General features: G+C 39.3%; 1 long non-coding RNA gene across 1 annotated transcript in view; it reads right to left on the minus strand.

Moving 5' to 3' along the window:
* The window catches only part of LOC146762833 (uncharacterized), a 48,221-nt gene extending 25,441 nt beyond the window's left edge, over positions 1-22,780 (minus strand). Inside the window, exon 1 of the long non-coding RNA XR_014949150.1 lies at positions 22,699-22,780. This is a non-coding gene — a long non-coding RNA (uncharacterized LOC146762833). The remainder of the gene's footprint in view (positions 1-22,698) is intronic.
* Between the last annotated feature and the right edge of the window lie 2,088 nt (positions 22,781-24,868).

Consider the following 24,868-nt stretch of genomic DNA (forward strand, 5'->3'; position numbering starts at 1 on the left):
TCACATGCAAATATTTGGTAAGCACTAGGAATGAAGGACTGTTTGAAAGAAAAAAAACCAAGAAAATGAGGATTTATTTTGGAATTTCTCTCAGTCTCCTGCCTATAACTAAAACACAAGAACAAAGCTGAGCACAAGGATTTCAAGATATTACATTTTTAGTAACAAAATCCTTAAAAAACAAATCATATGATGGCTGTTCAAATGCTTTTGGAGCAGGTGTGGATTCATGTGTGTGCATGTTCTGTTATTTGTCTTATTAAACTCCTAATTTATGGTTCTGGGTAAGGAATTTTATTTAAAAAGGAAAACAAATTAAATGCTCCTCAGACATGCTCTACAAATGCAAAAATTTAAGTCAGGAAATATTGTAATTTCTACCAAAAATAAAATAAAATAAAATAAAATAAAATAAAATAAAATAAAATAAAATAAAATAAAATAAAATAAAATAAAATAAAATAAAATAAAATCTGTGTTCAAAATATTGTGATTCTTCTCCAGAATGTTCTTTGTGTTCACTGCAGGCTCTTCTTGAATATCAATTAGTCCCAGAAGCACCTACACTCATGGCCAGTTAGTGCATGCAGCTGCTTCCTTCAGGGACACCCTTGCTGCTCTCCTGTGATGCAGCACGTAGTGGTCCTGAGTCCTCTCACTATGAATGTAGCCATAATGATTTCTTCTCCTTCATCTTCCACCCTGCCACATGCTTCATGACATCAATCATGCATTCTTCTGCTTATAATATCTTTTGTAAATTTTATGAATCCATCAGTTGCAAATTGTTCAGATCTTACACTGAGGGGCACAGAAGTGTCTTTAAGAGAATCTGCAGCTTTTACTGAAGCAAAACACCATCTGGAATAAACAATATACTTGCCTACACAAGCCTACACTGCTTGCTTCTATATCCTTTTAGAATTTCAGTATCTGTATCAGAGACATATTCATCCCTCCTGCTATCTCTGGGACTTTTAGCTGCCTAAAAGTTAAGAATTTCGTCTAAGGCAGTAAGTTAAGCACATCTTATATTTGGAAGAGAGTGACAGGTCTTCTAGATGAGGGTTGGATGGCGAGGAGTTTCTTTCTGCAAAGGTGCATCTATCACACTAATGCACAGAAATAGCTTGAGCATCAAGCTCAGTGCCTGTAAGATAGGATCCCAGGTATTAAGTATTTCTTAGGTAAGACTACTGATTTCTTTCCATAAGTAAGAGAACAAAAAATGACATTTACTTTAAACATAGCATAAAATTATCTAATCAACAAAATTTGAAGCCTTTAATCTATGCTAAGGCCTGTTGAAGACAAAGAAGTGACAGGAGACAACCAGATGGCTACACCATGGGCAAATACTGCTTGATTAATTTATTAGCCTTCAGTGATAGTGTAAGTGCATCAGTAGACAAGGGAAGACATGTAGACGTCATCTGTCAGGACCTCAGTAAGGCCTCTGTCATGGTCCCCTACAATATCCCTTTCTCTAGATTGGAAAGATATAGATTTGATGGTTTGACTGTTCAGTGGATAAGAAGAAATTGAAATATTTTGGAAGTGGTCACATTAAGGAAAAGTTGTAATGACAGCCAATACAAGGCTGAATGTTACGAAGGAATGAGTGTCCTACCAAAATGAATAAGGATTTAAAAATTAACTGCAAGTTTAATGATATAAAAACAATGTTTTGCAATTGTTTAATGTTTACCTGCATTGCGCCACCTAGAATACGAGCTATAAAATCCATTTATGTTATCTTTTTTAAAATTTCATTTTAGAACAGATCTATATATATATGTGTATATATATATACATATATATTTGGCCTTGACAATAGAAGATACATTTCAGCCTTTAAATATTAACACTTTTCTTTAAATATTAAGTATTAGTGTTCCTCCTGTGATTTTTAAATCATTTTAAAAGCTTATTTAGAATAAATAAATAAATAGTCTCTGTCTGGGTTTACAACCAGTTTAAAGTTTAGACAGAAATCAAAGTTTTAATATTTATGCTATATATTTAATTCTTAATGCCTAAAATTCCTTTTAGGATTGTTAAGCTAGTTTAAGAGGAGGATTGGGGAGGAATATTTGAATTTAAAATATCACCATTTCATGTTAGCAGCGCAATGGTAGACCATGAATTCAAACTCAAAGTCTAAGAAGAGAAAGATTGCAAGCAGTTACTTGAAACATCAGTACCTCACTCAATCTGCCTCCTGCACACATAAGTCTTGTGAACACTTAACAACAGTCAGTTATTTAAATTCAAAAGGAAATTCACATTAGACCAGAAATGTAAAGATTATCAGGGATTATTGCTCTGCCCTGGTAAATAGTTCTTGCTAAGGACCACAACCACTGATGTTTTCCTTCAGATACTGAATGCATTTTGAGAGGCAGCGCATCATTTAAAGAAGAGATCTAACCTTAGACATTGAAGATGTCTATCCCTATGGCTGATAAGCCTCACCACCAAAATGCTTTTATCATCATGGTGATTTTTGTCCGAAGACTTTGGATTCTGCATATGTGAAAGTTAAAACAGTGCCCCACTAAGACAGGAGAAATATCTGCTGTTAAGGAATTTGCATGTGTATTTGCATGTAATGAAAAGTCCCAGGTCAGACCATAATCGGTTGAGCTGCTCAGCCCATGCAGCTGCACCAGCATTATTGGGTTGAGTTCATCCCTGTGCTCCCTCTGCTCTGAGGGCTGGATATTACATTGGTTTTGAATGCTTCTGAAATACCTGTTTCAAAGAGCCATTGATAATTCTGGACAGAAGTATAATAAAGGAATCATCACTACAAATTTTCAGCAGAGACTAATCACTAAGCACACTTGTGAGTCTTCTTTATCCAGCTTGTCCCAGTGTCCCCTTTTCACCATGGAATCTTTGCACATCTATTTTCTCTTTTATAATTGGTATTATCTACCTGCCAGCTTTTAATATAAGAAATCACTCAAGCTCCAAGTGTTATTATATTGTTGAATATTTTTAGCAATTTTTAAAGGAAGCACAAAGATAGAGATTTATAGCTAGGTTAATAGAGTTCAGATTTGGTTATATACATATACTGTATTTCAAATGAAGTCCTAAAGTAATAAGAAAAAAAAAGAAATCTTAAAAGAAGAAATTCTACTAAAGCTAATTGTATAAAATTAATACAGGTCTGGATTTATCAGTGCTAATTTAATGAATTTGGTTGACTCCTGATTGACCTGAGCTAAAGCTCACAAGTGTCTGAAGAACTTATTACAAAAATACTGGCTCCTGCTTCAAACCTCAGAGCTTGTTCATGTTGTATCAGAGAAGAAAAATCGAATCCTGAGGTTTAATTAAAAGCACAGTAAACCTCCACAAGCTGTAGAGGGAGGCTACACATGGAGGCTGGCTGGAAACCAGACATCCTATAGGCTCTTTACTGCAGTGATATCCATTTCAGTATTAAAGCCATAAGTACTTGGAATTGTTGCATGGAAGCGCATGCACCCTGCAGTCTTATTGCACTGTGAGGAGCCTGACAAGCTCCAGCCACACATTGAGGCACGTATGGAAGGTCTGTGAGAGGGTGCAGCCTCAGGATTGACCCCTTTTGATCCCCATGAGGTTACTGTGGCCAAAGTGCAGGACCCAGCTCTTGGCCTTGTTGAACCTCACCCCATTCACCTCAGTCCAGTGATCCAGCCTATGCAGCTCCCTCTGAAGGGCCTCCCTACCCTCAGGCAGATCAATACCACCTCCTGGCTTGGTGTCATCTGCAGACTTACAGAGGGTACACTCAATCCCCTCATCTAGGTCATCAATAAAGATATGAAATAAAATAGGCCCCAGCACTGACCTCTGGGGGACACCGCTTGTGATGGGTCACCAGCTGAACTTAATTGCATTAGCCACTGCCTGCTGGGCACAGCCCTGTACCCAGTTCCTTACCCAAAGAAGGGTAGACCTGTTCAGGCCACAGGCAGCCAGTTTCCCCAGGAGAATTGTCAACAGTTTACAGGCTGGTTCAGCCCAGTTCCGTGATCATTGGGACGGAGGGATTTTACAAAATCTGTGCCTCCAGAAAAGGGAAGAAAGGAACCCCAAAATAGTTAAAAACAGCAGCAATGATCTGAGGAGAAACAAATTTACTAAATATGGTATTGGAATGCAAGATAACAGACTATAATACAATATAATTAGAACTGAAGCTAATAAATCAAATATAATGGGAGAGTATCTGTAAGCTGCAAGCTTACTGATGCGATGCATGCAGTCAGGACAGGCAGCAGTGAGAAGAGGCGAAGGAGAAGAGCGACAAAGAGAAAAGCCCAATCAGGTGCTATCTCCTCTCTGACCACAAAGTCCCCTGGGGAATGTAGTTCTTCTTCTCTTCTGGACAGGTACCCGGAACTGGAGCATTAACGCTTTAACTCCCAGTGCACTACACGGTGTTAAGATGTGGAATACCAGTAACCAAACATCATAAAACCATGACAAGAACACCATGAGAGGCCATGTCAAAGGCCCAGCTGAAGTCCAGGTAGACCATACCAACAGCCACCCCTTCCCAACCGACATCTAAAATGTTTACAATTAGCCTGAACACTGTGAATTCTCTACTTGCTTAGATATTTAAAGCATGCAAAAGCAACCACCATATAAATACTTCACAAAGTGATAATGGGTTCAAATATTTTCGCCTGGTTTCTAAAGAAATGAAGCTGATACAGTCTCTCTTCCTATTAATTCTCCCACAGTCCCCATAACTCCTGAAGCTGTCAGCCAGTATCAACCACATTTGACATGTACGGATGTCTCACATTTAAGAAAATAAGGAAGTCCCTCCCCGCTCCCACCATGGCACACCTAGCTTCTGGAATCCTGTCTCAATTAGGGGCAGCAGAAGGGGCAGTTCAGGGAGAGCACAAGCCCCTTCCCACAAAATCCGCTATTGCAGCAGCATTAGAGGGCTCATTCTTGCCTGTACTTTGTAACAATTAACAAATAAGCGCTTGTTTAACCAGCAGGAGAGCAGAAGAAAGACACTCCAACCAGTTCCCTCTTTATTTTACTTCTGTGCAATGAAATGTGATCAAACGTCCCTAGCAGCAGTGATCCAGGCAGCACATGTGTGCTGGATACCAGCAAGCATTTGTGTGTGTTGAAATAGGTCAGAGCTAGCAGGTCAGAGAAAGGCAGCTGAGGGAGAGCTGATGGTGGACAAAGCCACAGGAATGCCCTGTGTCTGTTATCTATGCTTCCCACATTCCTCTTTAAAAATACATTTTGTTCTTTCTAATTGGCAAGTATTCAACGGTTGGGGCATTTAAGCTCCATTAGAAGAAACCAGTGATAAATTATTTATATTTAGAAATATACATAATATATAAATTATGCATATAAATTATATAATATATATATATATATATAATTTTTAAGCAGTATGGTTTACTTGTCACACAAAATGACAGTTTCTTTGATTACACTGACAGAAAGGGACAACAGCCTCCCTTCTCACAGCACTAAGCCTCTTCTAGACATGAGAGGAAGATGTTTCTTAAATTCCTGACAGGACAACCTGTCACTGCACCATCTGTTTGGGTTTTGAATTTTCAGCTGTGTCAGTCACAGTTCTGCAGCAGCAACCTTTCCTTATACTGGTCATTGTCTGAATAATTTTGCATATGCTTGATCAGATTCAGTTGTACTAAGTAATTAGTCTACACTGCACTGTCGTGGCCTCACTCGGAACACTGTGACTCAATGATCCTCGTGGATCCAGTCCAACATGAGATATTCTATGGTTCCATACCTCTGTAAATTCTCATGACAGACCCTTCAAATGCTAAACCAGTTTGCAACAAGAAATCCCCTTCCATTGAAAGGTAAGAGAACAACAGCCAGAACAAAGTGCAGTATATGTTTTGGAATCGTAGCATCTCCTCTCAGGAGTTGTGCTATGATCTCTACTTCTTTACAGAGCAGAAAAAACTTGAAGAGTTAGTGAAATGGTAAAAAACATGCAAACACATGTACCAGAGAACATTCTCACAATGGGTGCTTTGGTGTGGATATTTTAATTACTCTCATTAGTGATTTTCTATGTCTTTTTTTTTTTTCTTCCATATGCATTGGAGTATTGAGGTTTTAGAAATAACTTATGCTCACAGAATAAACATGAAGACATCATTAAGTTTCAGAGACACATCTGCCTTGACTTTCATCTTTTCATCAACACACAGACAGTGGTGCCCCCTGTGAACATAAGTCAAGCCTGGTCACAGATGTGCACCTTATCTTACTTCCCAGCTGGCCTATGCCACTCTTTCCCCAGAGTCAGATGATACCTGTCTTCTTCATCAGTTTTGCTTTCTTGTCTCCTGCCAGGTCCAGGACAGAGCAGTGGAAGGGGTAAACCATCCACAGATTTACCATATTTTGTGCTGATACCTCACCAGACTTCAGGAAGAAGTAGCTCAAATCTTACTCAGGAACAATGCTCCTGTCTGTTTTGCAACAGTTTAAAAATACTGGTTACATACATATGGTTTTGTGAATTTTAGGGTTCTTGTCAAGTGATTTATTAAATGGTAATCATTTATGTAAATAGGAGTATAGGATTTGTGTGTTGCTGTACCTGCCATTTAAAAATGTCACCAAAGATTCAATACTTGAACTCCCTCCTCAAGGGTACAGCTGAGTCCCACAGTGTTTTGATGAACACACAGAATAATTGATAAGAAGAACACTCTTCTGTTTCCTGCCAAGAACATTTTTCCCTTAAATGATATGCACCAATTACTGAGTAAAGTCAAGATTTGCAGTGACTGAATCTATGAATCTGTATTGAATTTTGCCTGTGCAATGTTTTTAACAACAGCTACACTCAAAGCTGCTCAGAGGCGTGCACTGGTCAGGTCAGAGTGATGCAGTAATTCTGTGCCATTTTATCACCATTGTTTTGGGAATGAGTACTGTGGGCTAGATGCCCAAAGCCCATTTTCCTAGGTGCATTTTGGCCCGATTATGCACTCTAAGTCCCAGAATGCCGTGAGGGTTAACTTAAACAATTCTTTCCACTGCTTTTTCTTCCTTTACATACACTACTACAGCATCAAATTGTCCTGGCCAGAGGTGGATATCTTAAAGACTGGGAACAGCCTGTGAGTTATCTGCTGGACAGTGGAAATCTCTTTCCACCTGGACTGAAGCAGATAATTCCCTTGAACACCACAGCAGCATGAGAACTGAATCTCATCCTCAGGCTTTGAAAGAGATCCCCGAGGCTTAGGAAGAATTAGCATTTGTAAGTAAAATGAGGAATTTCTATTTAGTACATGTTTTTTATCATGTCCGTGGAACATTCTAGCTGTATCACAATAGAAATACATATGAAAAACACAATTATGTTTTGACATGTCAATGACAGATATGCAAATAGTTGGGTAGTTATGTGTCAGCTATAAATAAATGCATGCCATCCATCAAATAAGCATACAAGCATTCTGTCACTGAAAAAAATACACACTGCATTAATCCCATCACTGATGAAATAATGTTTTTCCATCTGTCACAAATTTTCCCATAATAAACAGCAATTGCATGCAAGCTTTATTTTAAAGTATGATTTAACACAAGGCTTTTTACACTGTAAGTTGTTAGTAAAAACAGTCTTTCAGTGAAATAATATTGACTTTATTTCAGTGCATAAGCTTTAATAATATCTGTTTCCTCTTTCAGTCAAAGTGAGGCAGCACGTGCTTTAACTTGCATGACAGCAGCTGTCATGGCACAAAACAAGCCCCATCCTTATTCTCCTGGGCAGAAGACATGGTATCCCCCTTGTCCTATCACTATCCACTCTCATAAACAGCTGTTCCCCCTCCTGTTTATACGCTCCTTTCAAGAACTGGAAGTCAGCAGAGCCTTTTCTTCTCTACTCCAAATAAGCCCATTTCCCTCAGCCTTCCCTCATAGGAGAGGTTCCTCAGCCTTCTCCTCTAGACTCGCTCCAAGAGCTCCATGTCCTTCATGTACTGGGTGCCCCAGTCCTGGATGCAGTACTGCGGATGGGGCCTCACAAGAACTGAGTAGAGGGAGACAATCACCTCCATCTCCCTGTGGGCCACCCCTTTTTTAATGCAGCCCAGAACACAGTTGTCCTTCCAGGCTGCAAGTGCATACTGCTGGCTCACGTACAGCTTCTTGTGCACAAGGACCCCCAAGTCCTCTGCTGGGCTACTCTTAAGGAGATTTTCCCCCAGTTTGTATAAATACCTGGGATTGCCCCAACCCAAGTGCAGCATCCTGCACTTGGCCTTGTTGAACCTCAGTAGGTTCACATGGGCCCACTTCTTCAGCCTGTCCAGGTCCCTCTGGATGGCTTCCCTTCCTTCCAAGGCATCGACTGCACCACACAGATTGGTGTCATCTGCAAACTTGCTGAAGGTGCATTCAGACATCGTCTGTGTCACTGATGAAGATGTTGAAGAGCACTGTTCCCAAGACCAACCCCTAAGGGATGCCACTTGTGACCAGCCTTCTCCTCGACACAGAACCATTGATCACAACCCTTTGGCTGCATCCAGCCAACCAATTCCAAATCCACTGAACAATTTATCCTTCAAATCCACACTTCTCCAATTTGGAAAGAAGGATGTGGCGAGGGACCATGTCAAACGCTTAGCAGAAGTCCAGGTAGATGACATCCATTGTCTTTCCCCCATCCACCAAAGCCATCACTCCATCATTGAAGGCCACCAGATTGGCCAGGCGCAATCTGCCCTTGGTGATTTGCATATTGTTGTATATTGCCCTTGGTGCCCTTGCATATTGTAGACACTCCTTTAAGACTTAGCACTTAAACTGGAGGAATTTTGAAAATGTGATGTCAGAATGCATTTTTATGGGACTCTAGGACAGGAGAGTGAGCTACACACTGCATCTATCTTTGCCATTACCTTTGCTGTTGTAATGTCTAAAATCTTCAGTAAGTATTAAATTCAGAGATGTTTTCTGGCCCATTTATGCCATATAAGAGAAAAGAATGCCAGCTAAGTTAACAAGTGAACATCTCCTGGAGAGAGAAACAAGCTGGCATGTTAAATAAAACAGTTCTGTTAATACAGCTCCAGTGACATTTGCACAGCACACACAGTGACAAGCAGTGCTGATAACTCGTATTCCAGCCCTCCTTGAACTGAGCAGAAGCTGTTACTGCCTGCACTAGGTTTATATGTTTGATTCTTCTTTGTATTAACGCCAATGTCTTCTATTTGCCCTTAGCAAATAGCTTTTTTAAAAAAAAATAAAAATAAAAATAAAATTATTTTTTTACTTTTATACATTCCCTTGTGTATATTATCTGAATTCTTACTCTGTTCTTCAAAAGTTTATGAACCTTTTTGGCTGATGCCATATACACATTGTGCCCATGCTATATGAGTAACTACTTGAAGGAGTGAATGGGACTGCTACTAGGACAGACTCATGTAGAAGATCCCAGGACTTCCCAGAAAAATAAGACATTAATAGCACTACTGTGACAATTAGCATCACAGATGCAAGGAGAATGAGAGCAGTGGTTGAGCAACAGCTGAAGAAAATACTCAAAGCAGCAACGGGCCACAGAAGGCTTTAATGATAAATAGCTTTTAGTTAACAGCGGGGAAGCATGTGCGACAGAGGGACTGTTAGGGACACTGTATAATTTGAGGGTGGCATACAGAGCAAATTATCATTGTAGCTGCCAAGTGAAGCAAGTTTAGAGCCAGAAAAGAATGTACATTAATCAAGCCAAGAATTGCATGAGATGTTGAAATGTTTGAGTAAAATCTAGATGCCTGAGATAGCAGGCGAGGAAAATCTGTAGATTTACTTACTGAGTAAATATGAAATAATATTTTAGCTGGAGAAGCTGGCTTTCTGTATGTGCTTTTTCACAAGCACTTATTAAGACACACCCAACCTAATTCCAGATGAGTGTTCAGTCATGATAGTACCAGTCAGACATAGCAGTTTGCACAGTACATTATTCAGCTGTGAGGTGTTGATTTTTGTGTGTTTGGAGAGCTGCTCAACTACCTGAATATGTTTAGCTACCTAAATGAGTTAACTCCACACCATTTCTTATTACAGAGAAAAGACTTGCACTTAACAACCTAGCATTTGCTTGACTAAGAATTACTTGCTTTGAAATGCAGACAAATGAAATAAGTTTTAAATATCCAGAATTGCTGCTGAAGGCATTGAAGAAACAACAGGGGAAAAAAAGAAAAAATAAATAAATAAAAAGTTAAAAATTTTAGTATTACTTTAAGTAGCAAGGAAATGTCTTCTTTGTATGCTAAACCCTAAGAGCATCTCATACAGGTTTAATTCTGTGTTGATATTTAGTGTGACTGGACCAGAGAGCCAAGACAGACAGTGGTATTCTTCCTGTCTGCTTCTATTTTAATCACTTCTAACACCAGGTCTATCTTAAAAGGAGGAATGCAATTGATTCTTTAACAGGTAACTTCCATAAAAGGGTTTTGAAACCCTGGAATGCTACAAAAGCTGTTATGCATGTGTATATGCAGGAATGTAAAGATCTGATGCTGTCACTTTTAACTCTTCCACGTTATCTTTCTAACACAGGTGATTGAGGTCCTGACAAGGGAAAGTGTTCTGGAGCTCACACTTACAGACAAGGACTGGAGACAAGGGCTGGAAGCGTCCTTGTCTGTGGGACCATGGATAGTAGAGTCCAGGTCTTGAGTTGGGAATCAAAGAAATAAGCAGCCATGGACTTTGGGAGAGCAGACTGGCTTGTTAGCAGATCTGCTTGGAGGAACTGTATGGCCTCAGAGAGAAGAGGAATACAAGAGTTTGTTTATATTCAAGGATCATCTCCTCCATGACCAAGAATGGTTAACTTGGACGTTCAGAAAGTGGTACAAAAGTAGCTAATTAAACTCCAACATCAATAGCAAGTGTGTAAGTAGTGGGAACGGGTGGGTGATGCAGGAGGAATATCGAAATACTGTGCAAGTATGTTTTGGATGGATTGTAAATGATGTCAAATTTCCTCAGCTACTAAATATCAAACTTAATTACTCGAGCTCTCACAGATGTGAAGCAAAGTTTCTGCAGATTCTCTTCTTGTTTACTATGGGTTAAATCTAATGTAACTTCAGAGAAGACTTTCATTTATGGTGCTGTAACACAATATGAGCTGTGGCCTCTGCACTACTAAAATCAAGTGGTTCATCTGAAAAAAAATAATGCCAAGCATTGCATGGGAAACATTTCAAAATCAATGTTCTTTGCAATATAACTGCGACTTGAAAAATAATGTCTCACACAAAATAGCTCTGAATAAACTAACATGCAACTTTTAATGGCAGGAAATGGGTAACAGAAAGGAGCTGCTGAAACAGAACAATTACTGGTAAATTTTAGTACTTATGGAATTCCACAGTTATCATTTGTCTACAGACATAGTTATCATTGTCTACAAAATTTGGAATAAATGATCTGAAATTTCAATATTTTGATTAGGAAAGTCATTTGTTAAAATTATCAGATCAAGTACAATTTCTGTAGCATTTATCTACTATTATTGCTGTACAGCACAAGTCTAGTGGCAACTGTTGAGAAATCAGGTAATGCACATGGCATGGTGCACTCATAAAGCATGTAAATAGGGAGGCCTAGGGACTCAGGCTTATACCTGGATATAGGAATCAATAAAATGCATGGCACTGATATCAGACATTCATAATATTTAAGGAATGAGTGTAAGATTTAGCCTAGCTGGCCTAGAGACTAAGCAGAAAGATGGTCATATATGCTGGGTATACTCTCTACTGCATTCACAGTATAAGCTAACTGCATTTGTACTTAAAATGGTCTAGATAGCGGCAGATCTGAGAGTTGGGCAATGCAGCTAGCTAACAGCAAGTGGGTCATGACGTGTTTCCATCTCACTCTTTGGAGATTTCTATCAGCCTGGCTGACTGCTCAGGAGCAGAAGAACCAGGAGGGCTACTGCTAAAGGTAGGGAGAACTCCAACCTCTGTTCCCTTGAGCCTGTTCTTACAGGGAAAAAAAATAAATAAAAAAATTTTAAGAATAAAAAAATGGAAAAATAAATGGAGAGAAAGCATATTGAGGAAAACAGCTTAACTCCTTCCTAGCAGCAGCCTACAGAGGAGGATGGGACTCTGGCAGGAAGCAGGAGGAGAAGCCTATGCTGCAGATGGTGTGAGGCCTAAGGACTGAGAGAGGGGAACAAACTGAGCAGAGATATGGGAGAATGAACAGCTGTATGCAGGCAAGGTGGGTAAATGCAGCAATGGATCTTCTCAGACATATTTTTTGGACTACTTTAAATGCTGGATTAGTTACAGAATCATATAATCATTGAATACACTGAGTTGGAAGGGATGCATAACGATCATAGAATCACCAAGGTTGGAAAAGATCTCCAAGATCATCCAGTAAAACCATCCACCTGTCACCAATATTTCCCACAAAACCACATCCCTCAGTACAACATCTAAAACATCCTTGAACACCTCCAGACTCAATTAACTCCCTGGGCAGCCTGTGCCAGTGCCTGGTCACACTTTTGAAGAAGTGTTTCCTAAGATCCAATCAGAGTCTTCCCTGCTGCAACTTGAGGCTATTCCCTCTAGTTCTATTGTTAGTCACACAGGGCTAACCCCTGCTTAGGGTAGCTGTAGAGAGCAATAAGGTCACTCCTGAGCTTCTTCTCCAGACTGAACAATCCCAGCTCCCTCAGACACTCCTCATAAAGTTTTTGCTCCAGATCTCTTGCTAGATTCATTGCTTTTTTCTGAACACAGGGGCTCAATGTGTTTCTTCAGGGAGGGGCCCAAAACTGAACACAGTACTCAAGGTATGCCCTCATCAGGGTTGAGTACTGAGGGCTGATTGCTTCCCTGCTCCTGCTGTCAATACTATTGCTGATGCAAGCCAGGATGCCACTGGCCTTCTTGGCCACCTGGGCACACTGTTGGCTCGTCTTCATCCAAGTGTCAACCAACAGCTCCAAATCCACTTCTTTCACACTCTTACAGCTACTCTGCCCCAAGCCTGTAGTGTTGCTTGAGGCTGTGGCCAAAGTGCAGGATTCAGCACTTGGTATTGTTGAATTTCATCCCACTGGCCTCAACCCAGCTATGCAGCCTGTCCAGATACCTCTGTAGGACCTTCCTACCCTCAGGTAGATCAACACTTTCTCCCAGTTTGGTGTCTGAAGTCCAGCTCCTGATTTTTCATGAGAACACACAATAATCAGACCATACCACTGAGACAGTTGTCCAAACACTCCCTGAACTCTGGCAGCTCAGTGCTGTGACCACTGACCTGGGGAGTGATTTTTATTGATGGTTTATTTTACCTTAGAGCTATTATTTATCACTTAGCCATCAGCGTAGCCATATGGCCAATACTGGCAGTCCCAGACTTGTAGTTGAAGAAGGAAAACAGGTGCTTAATGTTCAGGTATTCCAGTAATTAAATTATATGTCTGCCAACAAGTAAGAAGTCTGCCTCTGCATCCAAAGTACATAAGGCCACTACTTTCCATTGGCAGATGAGGCAGCATGAAGCACAGCCCTTTAGCAGCGTACCCCAAATCCTTAAGCACACTCTTCACTACATCTTTTAAAGGATTCCTAAATGCCTTGAACACTGGAATATGCTGGATGCTGTTATGTTTCTGTAACCATTGGGTATTAGAATTTATATCACTCTTAGTAAAATGGAAGCTTGAAAGAATTCAAGCAAGTGATCTCAGGATCATCTCAGGAGATGGCCAAGGTGTTTTTAATCTCCTGTCTAAAGCCTTGAGCTGATAAGGCTGCACTTGGAGTCTTTTATATTGATGCTTCTGTAGGTGGAATGTAGCATAAATGAAATTAGCCTCAATTAATACTCTTCAGAGTATATCTTGAGATATTTCACATTGTTCCAAACTTGCCTGAATACACATTGCATATATGTTAAATAAAGATGTAGTGCAACACAAAACTTGAATATTTCACAAAGTAAGAATGAGCTGATGTTTTATTTAGATTCTGCTTGTCACACACAGCAAAAAAATGCATTTGTTTTACTCGGGGAGATTCTCTGTTAACCAGATAAATCAGCCAAAACTGGTAATTTAGTTTTATTTTTAATGCAAATCCATTGCTCCCTTTGTCCCCGTTAAAGTATATACAGAGATGTGCATATGTCTGTGTGGAAGAAATTGTAACTGTGTATTGCTGTGATAGTGAGCTTTAAAATCCTGCCATCTATATTTTGCTTCTGTGATGTCACTTCAGGGACATTTTCTGCTTTCAGTAAACATTGCCTTGAGGTTTTTGAAAATATACTGCTTCTTTAAACCAAGACAGAACAGATGGAAACTTCATTGCTTAAACAAATGGCTACAATTTTCTGCAGGGCACAAAACAGTATCATGAACTTGACTGAGAGCTTAGGAAGCTTCCAGAAGCTTTTAATCTTTCTTTGCTGGCAAGGGGATTGAATTAAAAACTTTTGTTCATGAAACGGTTACAGAAATCCCTTTGTCCCTTCTCTCCCCCCTCCTTTTTTTTTCTTCTCCCCCCCCCCCCCCCCCTTTTTTTTCTGCTTTGAAGCAAAGTACTGGCATTCCTGATTCCAATGACCTTTTGGATTAAATTGTTATGAGAGAGTTTTTGCATGAAAATACATTTTCGTGCTGGCTGTTGAAATTTCAGTGCAGGCACAACAAGCCAGACTATTTCAACAAACTTCACATTACTCAGAAAGTTACCAACACTTGAAATTTTTTCTGATGGAAAAGAACTGCAAAAGATGCTATGATATAGTCTGCCAAGTAAATATTGCATTTTTTTAGAAATGTTCTTCCTTGAATGGATGTGTAGAGCTAATTCTTGTCTATCTTAAAATGGGCAGAAGCAGGACTATCATTTTCCCATAACGTACATTAATGTAAATTGCAACACATCCTCTAAGTCATGATCTTTATTGATCGCAGCTCAGAACATACTTCTATCTTTGAGGAAAAGAGAGAGGGAATAATCCTAGTGCTTTTGCAGCTGTTTTAATTTAACTGCACTGATAAAACACATCTATAATAAGGTCTCTTGGAGGAGTTCCCAGCCATAACAGTTATCTATAAATTAATGGGAATGATATACTTGCTTGTTTAGCAGAGTGTATGTACAGTAGTTTAGAGCAGATAACAGAAGTCACATCTGCTGGAGGATATTTGCAATATGTACAGCAAAGGTGAACCATTATCAGGAGTCGCTTATTGTGGCAATACAGTAGTGGTGCCACTAATGTATACAAGAATCAATACAAGAACAAAGCATTGAGCTTAGTTAGAAAAATAACCTCAGTACATTTCTGGGAATCAGCCCTAATGAGACTAACTATGTGTGGCCCAGAGCTTAAATTGCTCTTTCTAGCACTGTATCAATTAACTCCATTTTGACAAACATTCAGCCTTGCATTCATTGCATCCACAAAGCATCCACATGAGGTCTGCACAGGTCATGTTGTCTTGGCATTACTTCAGCACCTGTATGTAACTCAAGTAAAGCTGAGCTTTTTCCCATTGTGAAACTAAGCCTTGGAAAAATAAATAAATAAATGTTAAATTTCCTCCATTAATTAGATCTGAAGGTGGGTAGGGGACATGGCAGGTAAGTATGCTCAGATCCTGCCCACTTCCCAGAGCTGACAAGACAAATCCTCAGTTCTGCTCATAAAGTAAGGTCTGAATGCAGTACAAAAGTAGATTATGATGAGTCTTTGGGCAATAGCAAGGCACAAAGGAAATAAAAGGAGAAGACAATAGCAGTAGGACACCATGGGTGTGCATAGTGGGGCATAGAAGTAATGTGGTTTCAGTCTTGTATAAGTCCAAGGTTCTTTGATAAGTATCAATAATGAGGCTGGAGGAGGCAATGAAAAACAGGAAATTGGTAAGTTTTGTTTGAAGGAAACCATTTGCAATTGTGAAAGGAAAAATGGGGGGGAAAGATAAGATAACTTGTTTGGAAAAACAAATGGATAATGGAGGCTTTTAAGCCAACTGCCAATGAGAATTTGACCTCCCAGCACTCATGTATCTAGGAAAAGTAGTCTGAGAAAGGTTGTGAATGTGAAGACAGCAAGTGATTGACTAATAAAAGTGCTAGAGAGACAAATATTAGGTGTCAGTGTTTTGGATGGAGATAGTTTTTTTTCACAATAGCTGATAGGATACAGTGTTGGATTTTGGAAAAAAACAAAATTGATAACACACTGATGCTTTAGTTACTACAGAGAAACACTTATGTACAGTTAGGGATGTTTCAGCTACTAATGATGCCCTGCAAGCAAAGAGATGGGGATGCATGAGGAAGGAACTGAACCAGAACAGCCAACCCAAAATGACCAAAGAGGCATAATGCTCAACATTAAAACCTAGGGAAAGAAGAAAAACAAGGGGCATTTCAGAGTTATCATTTTTGCCTTCCCAAGAAACTGTTATGTGTGTTGAACCCTGATTTCCTGGGAATAGCTGAACAACTGCCTGCAAATGGGATGCAGTAAATGAATTCCTTCTTTTTCTGTGGTTTGCACATAGCTTCTGCTTTACCTAGTAAACTTTCTTGGTTTCAGTACTTAGGTTCTCACACTTTGACCTTTCTGATTCTCTTCTTTCCATCTAGCTGCAGAAGGTGGGGTTTGTGAGCAAGTGGCTTTGTAGTGCTTATCTGCTTAGCAAGGTTAAATGACAATAAGTTGTTTATGTGTAATGAAGTAATTGTAAGCCAGTGAAACAGTTATATAGACTAATATCAGGGTAGTCAAATATCAATCTACCATTGCAACAGCATTCTGCATAGATAGGAACAGGACAAGCCTCCTTTACTCAGACAACAAAAAAGGATATTGCAAAAACTGTCATAAAATGAAAAGAAAATAAAAAGGGGGGGTGAGGGGGGTGAGAGAGTTGAGTGCTTCAGTGTGGAGAAGAGAAGGCTTCAGGAGAACCTTATGGCAGACTTACAGTAGCTAAATAATGTCTACAGGAAAGATGGGGAAGGACTCTTTAGCAGGTTGTGCAGTGATGCAAGGATTAATGGCTGTAAACTAAGACAGTAGATTTAGTTAGAAAGAAAGAATTCTTCACTGTGAGGGTGGTGAGGGACTGAACAAGTTTCCTGGAGAACTTGAAGTTGTTCCAGTCCCTGGAAACATTAAAGGCATGGATCAGTGGAGCTTTGGGGCAACCTGGTCTATTGGACCATGGCAGACAGGTTGGAACTAGATGACCTTCAGTGACCCCTCCAATCCAAGCCACACTGTGATTCTATGATGAAATAATGTTAGGTTAGATGAACTTTACATATGTAGATGAGACATTATCCATTAAGAAACTTAAGGAAATATATGATCATGAATACCGATCTGTAAATAAGTCAGTCAACGATTGCACCCATAGAGTGAGCCCAAGTGACAGGTGGACTGATGATATCCACAGTGACCAAAAAGTCAATAGGAAAAAGCTGTGTTAAAGACAAATACTTTTGAGTTTAATACTCTCTGAGCTTCGGTCTTTAGCTGCTGTTTTAGTCAGAGCTGAGATGAAGGTCTGAGATTTTTAACAGATTTGTGCTTATTTACACTGGGTGATTATCTGGCTTATTAAGGCATAGATTGGACAGAATAAGTCTTTCTTTTGACAAACCTACACATAAATTCAGTACCACATGAGTTCAAGTAAAGCCCAAACAAATATACTAATATACACACATGCATGTATACAGTGCACGTATACATACAATGAATACTATATATTCTTCAGTGAGGGCTGTGTTATGCACAGCATCTTCAAAGGGTTCTCCAAACATCTCCTTAAAATTTCCCACATAATTTATTTTCATTAAGACCAACTCTATTTTTTCTTAAGCTCAAGAAGGCCCTGCTTCCAGTTAGTTTAACTAATGGCTTGCTGGGTATTTCTGAGTATAAAACTTCTCTGCTTTTACCTCAATTTCCCTTAGTCAGTAAAAAGAGTATAGTAATATTAACTTTATTTGTAAAACATTCTGAGAACGTATGAAAAGCACTGTATAAGACATAGACTCATCAGTAGCAGGTTTCCTGACAGATCAAAATTGTATTTGCACATAAGAGGCATGTCATTGAAGTCAAGTTTGTTTCTTATCTTTTTAAAAATATCAAAGTGTATTACAGAAAGGAGAGTTTATATGCAAGCTTTGCCAAAGAGTGAAAGAGTCTGATAAAAGTCTTATTCTAGCTCATGTACTTATTTCCTGAAATGTAGCCAGTCCTCATACTAAATTATCTGGTTTGCCAAAGCCAAGTCTCACTCATTCAAAGACTCTCTAGTATCTTCAGTAGTCAGTGTTCTACTGAAGACTTCACTTACACTTTGTCATTTTCTCCTTCTCATCACTGGACTTTCCATTGAGTGTGCGCACAGATTCAAGTCAAACAGACATTTTGGACTTAGACTGTATGAGGCCTCATGTGATTTATCCCATTTATCCCCCCAGAATCTAAACAAATGAACTGCTTTGACAAACAAACTGCTTGAAATAGCATGTCAGAGTGTATAACAGTGGACGATAAATTCATTTTCTTTCAGTCTACTGCCTGCATGAGACGGCTTTGGAAACGGAACCATCCAAATTTTGTGTGCAGGTGGTAATGACAGAAGGGATAGAAAAGTAACAGAAAAAGCTATTATTTCATGTTTTTAATTTAAATAACATTTCAAATTTCAGATTTAGGGTGTAGTAACATTTCATTATACTGTCTATAACCTGTGAAATGTACCTAAGATGTCTCAGAAAGAATTTCAAGTTTTATCTAAGATCAAGGAAGTCATTGAAAGGCAAACATTTTTTGCCCATTAGCAGAAAAAGTCAGAGCTCTCATACACTTTAGACAAGCTGTTTCAACAAGAGAGAGAAAAAAAGTACCAGACTTCATATCCTGTGCAGAGGGTGAAGAAATTAACAACATAAAATCCTGAAACCAGCTCTTCTGCTTCTTTGAAATAAAAAGTCCTTTTCCTCTTATTTGTCTAAGATCTCATCTCAACCACATTTATATGACCTTCAGAGACTAACAGTCGCATAGTCTGCAACATGCAGATGTATCAACTTACATAACACTAGCAGTCTTCTTCAGAACACAAACATCCTCATTACTTTTAAAATCCATTCTCTTGCAGAAACATGAATTGAATTTTTACTTCTTAAGATAACAAGAGTATCTGTTCTCATTGCCTCTAAATAGTATGTGTATATACTTTGTCTTATTCCCTATCACTAGAGCTACCTCGCTCTCTACCATTATCTGAAAGGTGCTTACAGCAAGAATGGGGTTGGTCTCTTCTCACCTGTGACAGATGACAGGATGAGGGGAAATGGCCTCAAGTCACACCAGAATTTAGGTTGGATATCAGGAAAAACTTCTTTACAGAAAGGGCTGTTAAGCCCTGGAATAGGCTGCCCAGTGAGGTGGCTGAGTCACCATCCCTGGATGTATTTAAAAACCGTTTGGATGTGGTGCTCAAGGACTTGATTTAGCGGAGGGTTGTTAGGGTAGTGTGCTATGGAAGGGCTTGATGACCTTTAAGGTCTTTTCCAACCTGAGTGATTGATTCTATGATTCTATGAATCTAACATTGACAATAATTTCTATCTAAAAGCAGCAGCAGTGGCAATCCCTAGGGCATTTTTTACTGTTCTCTTTGTATTGCCAAATTTGCATTGTTGGGAAGCCTTTATAAAGAAAGGCCAGCGGTGCTGCCAATTAACATAAGAAACCTTCTGTTCATTAAGAAGTAAGAAGTATGAAGGATTAATTTTGGCCCCCCCCTTTTACAAAATGCTGGAAGCATGATGACTTTTCTTTTAACTGAAGTGAAGAATGGAAGCAACTTTAGGACCACTGTATAGGACATCTGCCTATTTTATGTGGGGTAGGGGTTACTTCTGTTCATCTGATTTCTCAATACTAACCCATGGCTTTCTCTTCATATGCTTAAAAATCACTAATATATTGCTTTTCATTTTATGCTGCATTTACAATAATCCCTTGTATTGTTCATCAGCCAGCACAGGACTCAAGTTCATTGAAAAAGGAAGTAAATAATAACAATTAATCTGTCCGGTGTTAGTTAATAATAGCATGAACTATTCCATGGAGCCAGGAGTAATCACTGCAAAGTGCATTATACAGTAGACGAGGAAACTTGATTTATAAATCCAGCTGTCAGCCTGCAATCTAGTGGTGTCTGCATGTTATGGAAAGCTCTAGTAATTTTGGAAATGAACCCACTGAATATTCTGGAAGAAAGCCTGCTGTTATCAGCAGCTACATCTACACTCCTGTAGGGAACCCTCAAGTGCTGCCCCATAGCCTTAGCTGATGCTCTTCATTTCTCCTTCACACATACACTTCAGATGAAATGAAATGTCCTTGTAAATGTCAGCTCTTCTACAAACTCCTCCCTGCTGTCATCTTGCTGCAGATATCTGCCTTCTATCTGATAAATGTCCTTTTATTTTCAGCAGGCCTATAGGAAAGTGCATCTTTAGGCATCCCATATATTGTGGCTTGTACAGCACCACATCATATCTGGTGTATGATCAGAGGAAAACCTTTCTTGATGGAGGAAATTAATCATCCAAAGTACAGACAGTGGAAATTAGTCATGCTATACCCTCATATGATGCCGCATTACCAATGAATACTTCCTCTCTGCCTTTTCACCCTCCTCTTACTGGTTTTATCTCCTGCCCTGTCCTCTGGATCCTCTTTTATCCTGCAGCTCCCTTAATGCCCAATAGTCTGAAACTGCAGTCACCACTGTCCTAGGTGACAATTTGGGTTCTTTGGCTATCTGCATATTCCTGCCTGCTGCCATTGATAGCAGCTCCTCTTTGGCATCACAGTCACATCTGAGAGCTGAGCCCAGGCTAGGAAAGGCCTTGTGGGGTAGCAGCGATATCACACTGCTCGTCAGCAGGAAACAACCTTCATCCTTCCAGAGAGATCCAGTCTTCAGTGATAGATCTGGTATTTCTCCATCTTCTTGGAGCCAGTAATAACTTTTTCTAAATGGTACAAACCTGCAGTTTCTGAAGAAACACAAAATACAATTTGGCATCATGATGCAGTTGAGTGGACTGCAAAATCTGTGAGCATCTGTCCAGGAGCTCCTTGTCAGAGAGCCAGGCCAAGCACACTCAGGGTGAACATGACAGCTGAGCATCTGAACAGAAGCTTGGAGAGTACTCCTGTGGCTGACCAGCATGAGTAGTTGGCAAACATGAGATTGTTCCTACAAAATAATTTGAATGCTTTCCTTTGGAAGATGGTGTTACAACGAATGACTGAAAGTCTACAGCATCAGATACTTAATGACTAAAAATAGGTAAGAATAGATCTCTTACTGTATGGAGGTAGAAAGAAAGACAAAGCAGTTTTTGCCATGTGATTCATTTCTGGGAGTAAAGAAAAGAATAACATACTTTTCAGACAATCCATCCTAATTGCTGCTATTCTCAAACAAAAGCAAATTTTCTTAGGCTTAATTTGAGAAGAAGGAAGTCTCTTGCTTTCAGTTGTATCATTAGGAAGGTGATTTTTATTTTTTGAGATGTACCAGCTTGAATAGATGAGATCTTCCACTGCAGCTGTTTTGCCAAGTTTTTATTGTCCATTTCACCTAACCACCCTGGATGCTGCTCTTTTGGTTCTTTCTTCAGATATTTCTTGTTAATGGTGCCATTTTCTCTAGTTGAAACACATTGTTTTTTTGTTTGTTTTTTTTTCTCCAGTGGAATATCTGTCTGCACTACAGTCTGTACTAAAACAGCAATGTTTTATAGGCAGGAATATGTATATATATAATAGCACTTATATAGGCAGGAACTCAGAACACCTTATTTTCATTCCTGCCTCTGCCAGCAATAAGCTGTATGACTCAAAATATCAGCTCTCATACTCCTCCCCACACACTTTAGTCTTAAATTGAAAGATTACAGTGTCAAGAGGTAGTGGTTTTTTCTCCCCTGTATTTGTAAGTATTTTACACACTAAAATAATAATTTGGAGGGAGGTTAAATCTTACCTGTTCTCAATATCCTCCTTTTTTCTTTTCTTTTCTTTTGCATGTCAATCAAGAGGCACCCTATACACTCAAATCCCATGGTTTTCTATACGCAGTATCTTATACTAGAATACGGTTGCACATGCCCATTGAGACTACCTATTTGTTATCAACTGCTCCCTCATGTGGAGATCTGTTAATATTATGAATAGTTAATGTAAAGTGTTATTCCACGAAACACACAAGACCAAGAGTTTGCTGAATATTAATCCATTTTATATACAAACATGTGAATAAGTGGGTCTCGTGGATGTAACTGATTTGGGATCAAGGGAGTCACTCTGTTCCACACTAGAAGAGTTGTTTTGCAGGACCTATGTGTCTGGAAAATGTGCTGTAAGCAGCAACCTGAGCATTAATGCCACCACAATACTGTGTTTGGGGCCATATTGTCTGCTACTGTTTTTACAAATGGATGTTCCCTGTGGATGCGGCACTAAACTTTGGGCACCACAGTAAAAGTTCCTGGCCTTGTCATTTCTGTCAGGTGTACATACCCAATAATGAACAATAGCTGCCATGACTTTTTGTATTCCTGGCTTGTTATCTCAGTATATGTGAGAGTGCTTGTCAAATCTGAAAGAAAAAAAAAAAAATGTCACAATAGTAAGACTTGCTGCAAGCTATAACAGCACATCTCATGAGCAGACAGGAGAGCTGGAATGCCAGACCACCAGATCAGTATCATTTAGTTGTTACCTCTGATCAGTGTGGCTCTGAACATGATGCTTGTGCCTGCCAGATGAAGTCCTCCCAACTGCTAACACAGATTCAACTCACTCTGTACCATCACTATACTATTCTACACAAGCAGTAATTAGACAACCCTGCACTCTGCATTCTTAGTAGGTTTACTACTGCCTATTCTGGAGCTACCAGGCTGCAGATCCTAACCTGAATAGATCTGGCTTCAGTTTCACCTAATGGATCAAAATACCAGGTATATACCTGCTTTGGATCAAAATAGGTGGTGTGAGTGATTTAAACCGGAAAATGGTCATTTACATGTTTGCTTCTTTGTCTATTTAAAGCGTCTTTTTTTTTTTTCTTTTTTTTTTTTTTTTCCTTGTTCTTGTTTTAATCACTATGTAAATTTCTAACTGACTATTTCAGAAAAAGTAACAAAGGTCTTTATTGTATCGCTTCATCCAATTGCTTGGAATATCAGCTCAAATAAAACAAGTCTTGAGAGATTAGATAAGTAAACCTTGAGTACTGAGGTAAACTCCCATGAGTATAGGAAGTATACAAAATATGGCTAATAGTCAAGGTTACTGAGTGGATAATATAATATATCCTACAACTAAAATACATTGGGTGGAGCAACATGTTTATACACTTCAGTTTCTTGTAGACAGTCTGTAATGCACATACATTACTAATTCAAATATATTGGTTAATTTCGGCTTTAGTTATGTGATGGACCATTTATATGAACATTTCTCTCACAGACCCAATCTGTATGTTTAACTGTTCAGCCAGAAAGGAGAAAACTCAAAATGACATCAGAATATCACATCTTCTTTTAGTGTCAGATTGATGATTTCTTTTCTTCCCACTACACTGTGCCTTTTTCTTGGTAACGTACATAAAACCTGGAATAAAATCTCCAGTGTGTAATGCATAGCTAATTTTATTTTATTTTTTTTACTTCAAACCCTAGCAATTCAAAGCCAAGTAAACACCAGCAGGCTGCATTCACTTACACTATGCGTGTTGATGCTAATTGCCGTTCCCTAAGCATTTTACATTGTTTGCACAAAATAGCATTGCTTGCCTCCTAACAGTCAGTTCAATGACAGCTGAAATGAGTTTATCTCATACTGCTTAGTGTCAGGTGCATTCTTACAGCTTTCCTGTCTCCTTTTGAGGGCTAATTAAGGCATTCTTCTCCCTTGTTTAATATTTACATTTAAACAGCTGCATCTCATTTGGATATAATGCAACCATGGCACCTGGCTTTCTTTCCCGGAGTTAATTCTGGGAGCTTTTTTTTTTTTCCCTCCCCCTCCTTTCACTAAGGATCCAAAGTGGTTATTTTTGTGCTTATGTAGGGAAATGAACCAAAGCGGCTGTAAATGGAAAGAGCTGCTATTCATTCACAAACAGGGCGCATCTTCCCAGGCTTCTTCGCAGCAAGTCTCCTTAGGATACACCAGATGAGAGCAGAATGCAAAGCAGCATCCTTGAGGTTTTTATAAGGCTGCTCTGTTGGTTGGGCCCTGCTCTCCACAGGGGAGTTTGTTCATTGTTCCACTGGTGTTTTCTTTCTTTTTTTTCCCTCCACATGAAATATGTGTTTTCAGGAAAGAGAAAAGAACAAAGCCTAAGCATTATGTCAGTAGAAGCACATGGCAAATGTGCATGTGGCAATCCCATAAAACCTATTACATCTTAGTAGGAAACAGCAAGGTGCAGCCTGCTCTGCCCTCACAGCTCCCCAGAGGCTTAGGTTCTCTGTGGAGATCTCCCAATGGTGAAAGCAGGCCATGCTTTATCAGACACTTTTCACAAGGTCAGGGTCTGGTAGATGTACCACCTTTTTGGCTTCCTTCCATATTTGCAGATGTCTGTCTCTACCTAGATGACTTCTTAACATTATGGATAATACGGCAATAATGCACTGAAATGTGGTAATGCAGGTAGTCAGCAATACAGGTATAAGTG

The sequence above is a fragment of the Coturnix japonica genome, chromosome 1, assembly GCF_054131305.1.
Source record: "Coturnix japonica strain WE chromosome 1, WE-NBRP24, whole genome shotgun sequence".
Classification (NCBI taxonomy): Eukaryota; Metazoa; Chordata; class Aves; order Galliformes; family Phasianidae; genus Coturnix; species Coturnix japonica.